A 12,504-nucleotide genomic window follows, 5' to 3' on the forward strand; every position below is an offset into this window, starting at 1 on the left:
AGTATATTTTTAATTTAAAAAAAAAAAAAACATTATTATTTACTCAAAAACTCAACTGTAATGTTATGATGTTTTAATTCCACTAGTTTATAATATTCTTTTAGTAAGGACCTGGATTTCTTATATTTAAAAGCAAGCATGAGAAGAGGAGGGAATAAAACTTGAAGCCTTCCTTAGATATCGTGAAGGATAAGTGCCCTCTTTTTGTTTCTGTTAACGCTTCATGTACCAGGTGAGTCTAGATGAGTAAAGTTTGGAGCACTCTTTGTGCGTAGTGAACAGAGTAGATCAAGCCAGAAATAAGCTTTAGGTGACAACCAGCTCAGTAATGCCTTGAAAATCATCACAGAGCACTTTGTAGTGGCAAAGTGATATCTAGGAAATCTTATTTCTGAGTGCCTTGTCCCTGTGACCTTTTCAGCCTCGTAACAAAATATTCGGTGAGGGATGGGATACTGAGCTGGGTGGGCCTTTGGTCTGACCCACTGTACTGCTGTTATGTGGATGCAGCAGTTGTTTTGGGTAAGTCTGTTCTGTATTGATGTAGACTGCAGCTGGTTATTATGAGGGAAAAGGAGAACAAACAGAAGGTTTGTATTCAAAGTACAGTCAAATCAGTGTAGGAATAAGGTTGGTGGGAAAAAAAAATGCATCCTTCAACAATACTAAAGAATATTGTCATCTTATTACATTTTGTTAATATTTCACTGATTTCCTTAGTGAGTATCTAAGAAAAATTAGAAGTTCAAGAACAGGATGATTTTTCATTTTATTTGTTTCTTCCCTCCTCCTCATATGTTTTCTCCTTGAATTTGGCAATGCCTTGTGCATAGAGATTTTCACTGTCTGGTCTCATGCTGGAAATCTGACTTCATCCTTCTAGACCAATTTGTGGTGATAATTTAGCAGCATTTCTGCTACATAACTGCATAACAGAAAGCACATAGTTTAACTTCTAGAACTCAGGCTAAACATGTAGTGCCAGTGCATGGAAAGTCTGCTTTTTCCCAGCGAAAATGAAGAGACTGAATATTGAGGCAATGAAGATAAAGTCCCACGATGGTATTGTACTCAGCTATGTGCTGCTTTTTGAAGAACTTGGAAGTAATTGACAAAGTAAAATGAATGACACTCCGAATTTCAACCATCTTGTCTCACGAACGGTCAGTATTCAACGAAGAGAAATAGGCGCTCCAGAAAATGATTCATTCCATCTCAGACACCCATTTCAGGATAGAGGAAAGAAACCCTCAGAAGGAGGAAGGGTTGCTGTCTATTATGTGTAGCTATCGTTGCAGTATTTTTTAATAAATTCCAGTCTAAGTTGTACCTTTCTCACTGAAAACAAGTGAAAATACAGTCAGCATTTGGAAATGCAAAATTCTGCAGAAAAGGAAGACATGCTACCATATTTCAGCCAGCTCCACAGAGAGGCAGAGAAGATCTCATTGAACCTTTTTTTAATCTACCCACTAAGAGCAGCAAAGTGCTGATGTGGCTCTGTGTTTCTTGGAAACCTTCTTCCCTTTGCTATTTCCTATTATCTCCTCAAGCCTGTGCATTTCATATGTGAATGGGGACCTATATAAAATCTCTTCGTGTCTGTAGTGGTATAACACGAAGCCTTGGACGGATGGAGATGTAGACGAAGTGAAAGCATGGCAGAAAGTTTTCTCATTTTTGTTCTGAGGATTTTGCCCCAGCTACATACATGCCATGGTTAACACCCATAGTCCTCATAGACACTGGCGTTGCTCGACATGTTCAGCAGAGACCACATCCTAAATCGCATTCTCTGAAAACACCTTCACCACTTTGCGTGACTGCTGCTGGTCTCATCCTGAGATACACTTGACACACCCCATGGTGAGACAGCGCAAGCTGGGTTTCRTGCTGTTGGCAGGGGCGCTTAGCACCTCCGTTCTCATACCTCTGTGCTGCAGTCTGGCAGTGTGAAGCTGTCTGCAGCCCAGACTGCTGCAGGAGAAGCAGACGCTTTCGAACAAAATTTCTGGCAGTATTAAGGGATGATTAAATTAAAGACAAGGCAGTGCCAGTGCATGCATTTGAATGATTGCGATGCTTCAGCGTATGCTAGTGTTTATTCACATATCTGAATTTATAGAATTTTGTTTGCCGGTGTTTGGAGAGGGGAATATATTGCTGCAGCACTTTGACGCCTCACCTTAGTGGCCTTATTTCAAGCATTTTCAGATGCCAAATGGAATGAAGTGCTTTCAGAATCTGTACATGACCTGGCAGGAACTGAATGATTGTCTTTAAAACCATTTGTACTTTCTGTTTTGTGACCTTGGCAGATCAGTGATTGGGAAAGTTGTTCACATGCCGTCTGCCCCTGCTAGCTTTGCCATGCAGCAATAGGTCATTTCCTTTTCAAACATGACTGGCTTCTGATACCAGTGGGAAATTGGCAGCTCTTATATGAAAGCAATAGATTCTAGTGTCCTCTTTTGGCTTTTCACTGAGATAGGAAGGGAGTTGTTGTTGTTATGGTCCCAGTGTCCTGTGTCAGAGCTCCCTTCCCTGCTGCATAACTGCTTTTTCGATCATTCAAAACCAGTTTGTCTGTAGTATATGGCATCATATCTTGTAATGTGTATTATGTTATGTTGCCCTAAGATCATTTTTTTTCCAGTATCATGGGCTTAATTCTAAACAAAACTGCACGACCAATAGTGAAAATATTTCCCTTTTCTGTTGCCTCAAGGCCCATGTTTATTCCTTATTTCTCTGAAGGATGAGAGCGTGGAGTAAAGTTGCTATGTAGACCTTTGTGGTAGGAGTTAAGAATCAGCGTGGTGGGATTTAAATGTACTTTTCTCTCCATTTCATTGTCAAATCAAAAAGATGAGCTGAAGGGAGTTCGTTGTTCTTCTCATTCTCTTCTCCAGAGATGGTGGAAAGCTGTCACACCTTCTTCTTTTTAAGGAGTCCTTAATTCAGTGAGTAAGGAATCACTGGAATAGAGCAGCATATAGCCCGTTGCCTCATCTCCTATGCCTGAAACGTCAGCTTTGCAGAGAACTGTAAAGGAGCTGTGCCGCTGACCAAAGGTGAGTGGAGAGGGCAAATTTGGTTTTGCCTCTTAACATCATAAAACAGCTGCATTGTTTTTACAAGTGGTTCAAAGCTGTTGCCCTCCATGAAAGCTAGGGTGAATTGTTCATTGTATACGATGAGTGTTTTTGCAAATGTGCATTGTCTTCTTCTTCCCATCTGCTACTGGAGATCAAGATAGGATCATGTGTTTCTATCCAAGCTTTTATGTAGACTTGCTAATGAAACAGGTAATCTTATTTGTCTAAAAATCAAGGTAAATATCTCTATGTTCTGTCCATCTGTTACAGACACCAACAGCATGCTCATCACCATGGTATTGGAACAGTCTGGTGCACAAATAACAATCAGCTGTTATTAGCATAATACTATTACTTGGTCCATAAAGCTAATATTGGCAGAGCTACTAGTCATCACACGCTGTGAGCTAGTTTCTCATCAGATGTACTTTGTTCTACCAGAATATGGTAACATTCTGTGTAAAAATCAGTAAAAGAAAGCATTTTAGTATTATTTTATGCATGTGGCATAAATTACCAGTATAATGTAAATCAAAATTTTCTCCTTACATCCAGTAATTAATAATGCATTAGCATCATGTTGTATATCAGCATTTGTAGAAAAATGTTTTTTTTTTTTTACAAGATCAAATTAGATCAAATCAAACCACTGAAAGTTCTATTTTTTGCTCCTTTCCCCCCAGTCATTGATACAGATCTATAGATGAGTGTCTTTGTAAGTGCAGTAGGGCATTTATCTCAAATGTGATCCAGATGAGTTAAGGTTTATTAAGCATGAGCACTTGTTTAGTGTTGGAGAGGTAGCATGTAATTGCAGCCCCTCCAGGCAGCTGTAAGTAAGCCCAACTCTTTCTGCACAGGCTCCAGAGCAATAGCTTCAACACCTTYTGAAGAATGAAACTTGCTCTCTGCTTTTCTGGCCTATGGAAGGAACATGATCATTTCACACCAACATTTTTCAAGATCTAAATTCCAAGGTAAGTAGCTTGCAGTCCTCCAAAAGATCCTGGGTAGCCTTGTAAAATTTGGAGGCTCCCTGCCTATCCTTATTTCTCACTTCATACATTTCATTTATACTTGCTTAAAAGTCCAACTGCAAATGTCTCCTTTTCATTTAATCACTTTTCCTATGATATACTGTAAAGATTTGTTTCAGAGTTGAACAGCCACCATTTTTTAATCTTTACTATTTAAATTGCTAATTTGTGCAGATCTAGTTAAACAAATAGCCCCTATATACACCATTTTACTTACCCTTAAGCAGAATAAATTCCTGGGAGACCTATTCTGCAAGCTTCTTTACTGGGACTTCTACACGGAAATAAGATGTTTTCAGATAGCAGTGTCAAAGCTGGGGTATTACCAGTATGAAGCAAAAGTGGAACAGACCTGTTTCAGTTTCTCGGTTTTGTATACAAGAACTTTTGCTTGCTTCAGATGGCAAATTCTTGCTAAACTGACATTTCCCTAAGCAATTACAGTGTCTATAGCAGTGCTGGTGTGATAAAAGTGAAGGCCTTATCTGAGCTGGTTGTGGTTGTGTTAGCAGATACAAATAGATTGTGTCAGTCACGGTCTGACACATCTGAAAGAGTACTCTTTCACTGAATATGAAACATAATGCTCATAATATTGGTTCAGTCTCCATTTTCATACAGCACCCTTTCATTTAAAAAAAAGTTTATAAAATAGACTAATTAAAATATAAATTAATTGTTAAGACCACTGCCAACAAATGGGCTATAAAAGGGTGGAGCTTAACTGAAATGAATGGCAAGGCCAGTAGGAATCTTGTTCTAATGGAAAGGATCATTCCATGCAGTTAAATATTGCTTTGAACACTTAGTTTTCAGCTCAACTGTGGGAAAGAGTCTAAAGTACTAGGTGGTTTTTCATACGTGTCTAGATATAGTGAAGGGCAAAGTGCAGTATATTTACCCTGTGATTCTCTTTTATCAGTGCTAGTTATTAAGCAAGTAGTAGAAATTAAGATCAGCATTGACTTAAACATTTTGTAGACATTCCTCATTAGGTAAACGACATGTATTCCATATATTTCTTTCAGAGTCTGTCTCCCATAGATGCATGCCAAACTGTCCTTCAGGATATAGTCTAATGAGTAGGAAAAGAAAATATGTTTAGACCTGGCATAATTGCAAAGAACATAAAGGTATAGTTGGAAGTGTCTTGGAACACTCTCTTCTGTCTTGCTATCATAGGCCAGTATCTTGTTTCTCTGCTATCAATTGCTTTGGAGCAGTGTTACTGAGAAGAATGAGTCACTTCTGCCTCAATTTAGTGCATTTCTCAGAATTGAAAGACAAAGCTATAACTGAACTAAAACCAGGTCTGCAGATCATTTTATATAGCTCTTTTTATCATGTACAGTGACTGCCCACCAAGAAGAAAGGAAGAGGCATCACTTTCATTTTTTGTAAGAAGGATCTCTAACAGGTTTTGTCATATCCATGAATAGAAAGCACTTATAGACGTCTTTAGCTTTCTGTGCTCCCTTGGCTGCAATGTACATTCCAATGTACATTCCTTACCCTCTTAATTTTGGGAAGGCTGCAATAATCTTTTAGCTTTATGACATGGAGCATAAAAAGTAACCACTCTAATAGGGTGGAACAATATTTTGCACAATTTTGGGTGACTACATAAGGTAGGAGTTGGGAGAGAGCTACGTGCTTAGTTTTGTAGGATTGGGACCCTCCTAAAATAGCTGCTCTATCTGTTTGGAGGAGTCAGTCCATTTAACAATTGTTAAACTAGTATATGGACGTACACTATAAAAGATCAGGTGGGATATTTTGAATTAATGAGGGAGGTTGGGTTCTCTGATAATGTTAATTAGGTGTTGAGGGAAGTAGTCCATTGCTGTTTCTGTACTGAAGTATTAGAACCAAAAGCAATGAAAGATCATCTAGCAAGAAGCCATCACTCTTGTTCCCATGTTTGTAGCATCTCTTCTATGAGGATCTCCAGGGGATACCAAATAGCAAAGTGAATGTAGTTCTCCTGATTACTTTTTCTTTCAAGTGCTAGCTTGCCTAATAAGCCTTTATGGCTTTCTGCCCCATCCCACTTAGGGTGCTCTTGATTTAGATGTGATATTAGTATGTGTTTTGAACCATGTATTTTAGGGGATTGTATATTTGGGCATAAAACCCCAGCTGTGGAATGAATGTTACATGCAGTAATACTGTGTTGGATAACAGCTGAATCTGGATAGTTAATCTAGTGTTTTCAAAATGTGACCTTTTCCACAGTACAAAAGGAATCTCATTAGTTAAGAACATAGGCAACACATGCAGTGTGTAGGGATTGATTGCCTTTAACTGTGATTTACTTGATCTTTAAATAGCTTCTTATGATAATAGGAGCAAATAATTTCAGTACACTACGTTGAATAACATTCTTTCTAATTATTTTTCATCACAGTAGCCAACAGAATGTAAACAGTCTTCTAATTTCTTAGTGATTAATTTATAGTGCCTAAAATTATATATCTGTTCTTTCTTCTTCTGTTTGCTTTTAGAGGGAAATTAGAGCTGCATCATCAGTGCCATTTCCACACTGTGGTCTCAGGAAAAGGAATCCATTAATGAATTAGTGCTATAACCCCACCAGCCATGAAAGAATACACCTTACAAAAAAAAAATCCACAGGTGACTTCTAAGCCATATAGGTCATTCCTCACCCTCAGTGGTAAGCAGTGCAAGCAGTCTTTGAAATCTGAGGAAAACTGCTTGGTATACCTTGAAATCAGTCTAAGTATGTAGGCATCTAAATACAGAATTTTGAATTTAACATTATGCATTTTATAAGCAAAGAACAGAAAAGAAAAATTAATTTCATCTGCAGATATTTTGGTTTTGAATCATGCTTTTTTACTACATTTCAGTAATGTGTGTCTTGCATCTCGTTACCTTTGCTTTTGTGGGCTTTTTCTTTTAAACTTTTCAGTCATTGCACAGTGTTATTTAGAACTAACTTAGCACCCTTTCATTGTGCTGAGTGGTTGCAGTGAATAATGGTTGTAGGATTGGCGTGCTAGTAATTCAGGGTTGCTGTCTTTTATCTTGAAAATGAAATACCTCTCCTGGACGTAAGAGTTGCTTGCCTTATGGATGTTGTGTATGTAAATAATATAGGCTAGATGTACCAGATCAGTGCAGACATAGTGCAGTCTTTAAAAAGAAAAAAAAATCACTAAATCATTAATACTTTCTATTGCAGGAGAGAATTTCCACATTTAACTGAATCTTGAGTTTAATATCTTAATTTCAGCTATGTACAATCCAGATAAAGGATTCATGTCCATACTCATTTTGTACACAGCCTTGATACTGTATTTGAAAGTCAGATGAACCTTCAGAATTTGCAAGTAAGAAGCTACGTAAAGTAAAATGTATTGCCTGTTTGTTAATGCCTGTAAGCATACCTATTTCAATAAAGCAGAAGCTAGGTTCATTAACTTGTATGAACTAAATGCTGATCGTCTTGCTTCTCAGATGTTTTTTGCTACTGTGGTAGAATTTTACCACTTGAATTCACTGACTAATATTCTTGACTTTTAAGCAGGGTGAACCTTTATTAACTTTAATTTTTCAAAATCTGTTACCCACTAATCGCATAAGTATACTAACAGTTGTAAATTTTTTGCAATATTTCACAGTTCAAAAACATTGTTATTTTCTTCTGCAAAGATTTTATTAGACTGACCTGTACTATCCTTCTCACAGGACTGTAGTGGCATACCCTAGTATCCATAATACAAATTAGGAGATTCGGTCTGAAATAATAGCAGTAATACATAATCCTGAACTGACATCTGAAGGATTCGTTACAGGTCTGTAAGTTAGCTTCAGTTAGTATAGTCTGTCCCGTGTTAGGATCAAGATGAAGACATTTTACTCTTTTAACAAATTATCCAAAGCCTGAGCTTTTTTTTCCCCCAGCTTTTGTTACATTTCAGGATTCATGCTGAATAACAATAATAAAAGATGAATCCTATCTGTTTTTCTGTTGATTGTTAGTCTAATGTAGTGTATGACTTTACTGAAGGTTTAGTCTGTCAGCCAAGGAAGGTATGCAGTTATCAGCATTACCGATAGGATAAACCAGCTATCTAAGCTTATTTTCAGATCTTTCCAAATCCCATAATACTTACTGAAGCAAAACTCCTGAGGTGAAATGCACCTGTTTACAGAAAGGTGCAGAATAAAATGAAGGTATCATTGAGAGCTCTCAGTAGACTAAGCAGACTTGTTGACTGATTCTTTGTCTGCCAGTTGGTCTCTGTTCTGTTGCTGCTTTTAGGCATGAAATAGAGTGGAGGAAACTGAGGAGAGAGTATGAGCAAGAAGAACACAGAGTTGCAAGAAAGATTTTTGTTTTCAAGCATGTAAAAGATCAATGCGCTGTGTTTTGCGGGTCTAGTAAGTGCTGCATCTTTGAATTGTAACAGTATTTCTTAAACTTCACATCAAACTATTGATGTGGCAGGAGTCCAGATTAATCCTATGTGGGGAGAGGAAAATGCCAGTGAGGTTTGGCAGAAGTTGCTTGTCCTTTGCTCATGAAGGACAGTGTGTGAAGTGGCCCCTTCTTTCTCCCTGTTTTTGTAGCCACTATGAAGATAAATACTTCCAGAAGATATTCTGATATGCAATTGCAGACTCAACGATCATTGCAGAGGTGCTCCGTTCTTTCCTGATACGGCAGCTAAGCTGTACATGCACGTGCAAGTGACTTCACAAGCCTGCTGATCAGCGCCCCAAACCAAAGTTAGGCGTCGCTTACTGAGGATGAATAGAGGAAGAACAAAATGCTACAGGGGAAGAAAGAGGAAAGAGAAAAAAAGAACTGTGAGAAATAAATTCAAAATGTAGATCACGAAAGGTGTAAGATGATGTCAATGTTGTCAGGCCATGCAACAAGGTGTGGAGAGGCATTCTGCTGTTGAATCACATGTTGCAGAACCCCGTAAGTGTGCAACACACAAAGGAAGTGTAGGAGATGTTGTTCAAGTCATGTGTCTGAAAAGAATGAGTAAACAGAGAAAATGAGGAGAAAGACTTTGAAAAAGGAAGAGGTCAGAAAAGAGAATAATGTCACAAAAACTGTTATTGAAGACAAGAGATGAGACAGTAGAAGGAAAGATGCAAGTATAGCCACTGATTTGATTTGTTGTTTTATATCAGAAATGCATCTTTTTGCCCACTCATACACATATATGAGAAAATCCCAGCTTTTCAGCTTACAGGGAGGAACTCTCCCCTAGAACCCTGGGATCAACATCCACAACACCCAGCAAAACAACCTTCAGTATTAAATCAACATCAACGTTAAATAACAGCCTGGGCCACGTACAGAGATGCCAGCCCAGATGGATGAATACATGCTGGAGCATTTAGATGATAAACTGGTGTGATGATCGAACTCTTGAGCAAATAGATACCTACGCAGAGAACAGGTAGTGACCAAATTCCATGGTGCACTACCCTGCTGATCTCAGCTGGGTTGCAAAATGCATGAGTCAGAGGTAGAAGCTAGTCCTTGGCAGTATCTGTGGAGAGTACTATGATCCCCACTTAAGCAAAGTAGTGTGTTCTTACTTCTGATGTTTCTGGGCCCTTTTCAAGGGTGCTTTCTATTAGTACTCGGCCCTAGTGTTTATGTGGCAGTCTACCAAGGCCTGCCTCGGTAAGGAAGAGTTCCTTTACTAGAAGGAGGTTGGTGCTGCAGGCAGGACATCAGGTGCCCAGGAGAGCGCAACCTCGGATGCCAACCTGCTGTTGTGCAATTGTGCTCCAGAGTCTGAGCTGTCTTTTTAAAAAGAAACAAACAGGCCAGATCCTCAGCTGGCACAGAGCCGCAGCAGCTGAGTGCATTAGCTCGAGTTCTAGCTCTCTGTCTTCTTTAGGTCCTGTGGCATTGAAGATTATGTTAAAAGATTCCCAGGATATAACTGATGAAGTAAAGCATACTAAATTCACCAGCAACCTTAACTAAAAGCCTGAGTTGTATAATTTATCTTTGAAATCCTTTTACCACTGAACTTTCTTACTCTTTTACCTTGTGGGCACTGTCACAAGTGGCCTAAGGGAATGGTGGAACTGTCATTACTGAAAGTTTTTTGAGAATATTGCTATTGGGATCAAAATAGGTGGGACTGAAACAGAGGAACAGACTAGACTCTTGGTGTCTCTTCCAACCTTATTTTTCTCTAATTTTAGCAAATGCATTCAGCTAATGTCCTGCACTCGCAATGTTGCACTGCTTCCACTAGCTTGTGTAACAAAAGCTCTAACTACCAAAACCCTCTGCTTCCTCCATGGCAACTCATGCAATACACAAAGTGGTATTGTCAGTTTTGCAGAAGCTTAGGAAAGATCTGAACTGTGGCGACAGTGTAAAGTACAGAGAATTTGATATCAAATTTAGTAGGTAGTCAGCTGATCACAGTACTTCATGTCCTCCTCAAGATATTTTCTACTTCAATTTTGGGTGATGCACAACAACTCCCATGTGATGACCACAGTAGTGAAGCAAACTGGCCTTGGATTCTGAAGAAGAGAGCCAGTGCTAGATCTGCTTTCAGGAATCCCAAGTGGAGATTTAAATGGCCAAAGTTAGACATCTGTTCTCCAAGGAGAATGCCCTTCACACCCCGCCAGCTCTTCTGGCAATTTACTTTGCGTGTAGCTGCATCACTTTTGCCTTTGATCAGAACCAACATGAAGCCTCTGGCTCCATTCCCCTCACTGTACGATCAAAAGCATAGGTTGCATGGGGCAAAAATGAGACATAGAGCTGGACATTGGCTGTTTCCAGGTGTTTTGCCAATGAGTAAGTTCCATTAGGCCATCTAGTTACCTACCTCCCATAAGAAGCAATCCGTGGTAATAGCCCAGCTCTTTTAAATGGTTCCACAATACCATTTTCCTCTCCGCTTCTGTTATTCTAATATCAGACTGCACCTAAGTATGGGTTTATTGGGTCCATCTTTCCCAGTGACACCCACAGGTTCATCAACAACTTACTTCTTCCTCGGAACTTTTTGTCCTTTACTTCTTTTATCAAGAATTAGTAAGAGTGTGCTAGCACCACCATAGGTGTGCTGCCAGCACATCTGAAACGCACTGGTTATATTGTCAGAGAAGCATTGGTAGCTGAAAAGTGCTGCCTGGCGATTAGGTATGTGGGAGGGTTGTGAGCAACATGAGGAACACATGACACTATTGATAAGTCAAAATCAGTATGTGATTGTTCCCTGTTATCACCCATACCAAAAGAATCGATTGCAATTTCTCAGCTTGCTGTTAGGTGCCTTCGTAGCGCCCAACTTTCTCAGTGTGGCTGTTACACATCTATTAGTCCRTGACCTTTCCAGTGCATGGATTAGACATTGAGAAGGGGAAGGGGTGAAGGGAGAGCAAAGGAAAGCAGGAGGGGAAGTAAGTATATAATTGTTTCTTTGATTTTATACATGGTCTAGGGAAGAGGATAGTGTAAGGAGCCGAAGAATATCTGAACACTGCAGTGTTAACATGGCAGCTTTTTAGTGATGCAGTACTTGGGTCAGAGGCCTGATTCCTCCTACTTTTGTGCTCACTGCTTTTCCTAGACGGCTCTGCTAGAGTGATGCAGCCAAAGCGGAAGGAAATTCTGCAGCTGATTTCACCGACAGGATAAAATCAGCCCCCATTGGCACAGGCAGAATTCAGCCTGAAGGTATATGAATAATGTTTTCCTAACTGGTGTCTGATATTGCTCCTTGCATTATGCTCCTATTAGCAAGGGACAACCAAAGCCTCTCCTGACTGTCCAGTGGTTTTTGATGTTCATGACAAACTGAACACCCACTTCGGGGAGGAGGAGGAGGAACAGGACAGAACGTGATGCAGAGAATATAAATCATCTCTCTGATCCAGGTGAGCAACCAGACAGGGGTCCTGAGCCTGCTCATCCGGTTGGACGGGTGCACAAGCAGATGCTGTGCCAGCAGCAGATGACCTCAGCCGGCACCACGGGCAGAGGAGGGCCCTCCCAGAGCCTTCCTGCAGAGCCGGGGTAGACCCACCTCTCGCACTGCCCTCCGATAACTTACACCCCCTCGGGAGGGATAGGTTGCTCTTCCTGCCATGTTGTTGGTTCAGTGGCTCAAATTAAATACATTCCTGTGAGATGTGGAAGCTATTGTTCCTCCGAGACGAAACAACATCCCACACTCTTATTAACCTGTGCCCTGCTTGAGAAGTGAATCTAATTTGCGGCTTTCATCATTAGCTAGTGCTAGTGCTGGTGTTTCCCTGCGTCTGCTTTAATTTCACTAGATATGTCTGTACAGCAGCCCATACCGCACGGCCCTGTTTAGTATGGACTGTAAGCATTATTC

General features: G+C 39.9%; 1 long non-coding RNA gene across 3 annotated transcripts in view; it reads left to right on the forward strand.

The window, feature by feature from the left end:
* LOC146594566 (uncharacterized) overlaps positions 1-10,097 on the forward strand; it is a 23,823-nt gene extending 13,726 nt beyond the window's left edge. Inside the window, exons 5-8 of one of the 3 annotated variants that reach the window (XR_014896143.1) lie at positions 2,913-3,074; positions 3,959-4,075; positions 6,640-7,488; positions 8,732-10,097. This is a non-coding gene — a long non-coding RNA (uncharacterized LOC146594566). Of the gene's footprint in view, positions 1-2,912; positions 3,075-3,958; positions 4,076-6,639; positions 7,579-8,731 lie in introns of those variants that run through there. The other 2 variants (XR_014896142.1, XR_014896144.1) reach the window with 2 other exon arrangements.
* Positions 10,098-12,504: the final 2,407 nt, after the last annotated feature.

Source organism: Rhea americana, unplaced genomic scaffold (genome assembly GCF_003343005.1).
Source record: "Rhea americana isolate MKP2758 unplaced genomic scaffold, rheAme1 scaffold_256, whole genome shotgun sequence".
In the NCBI taxonomy this organism is placed as follows: Eukaryota; Metazoa; Chordata; class Aves; order Rheiformes; family Rheidae; genus Rhea; species Rhea americana.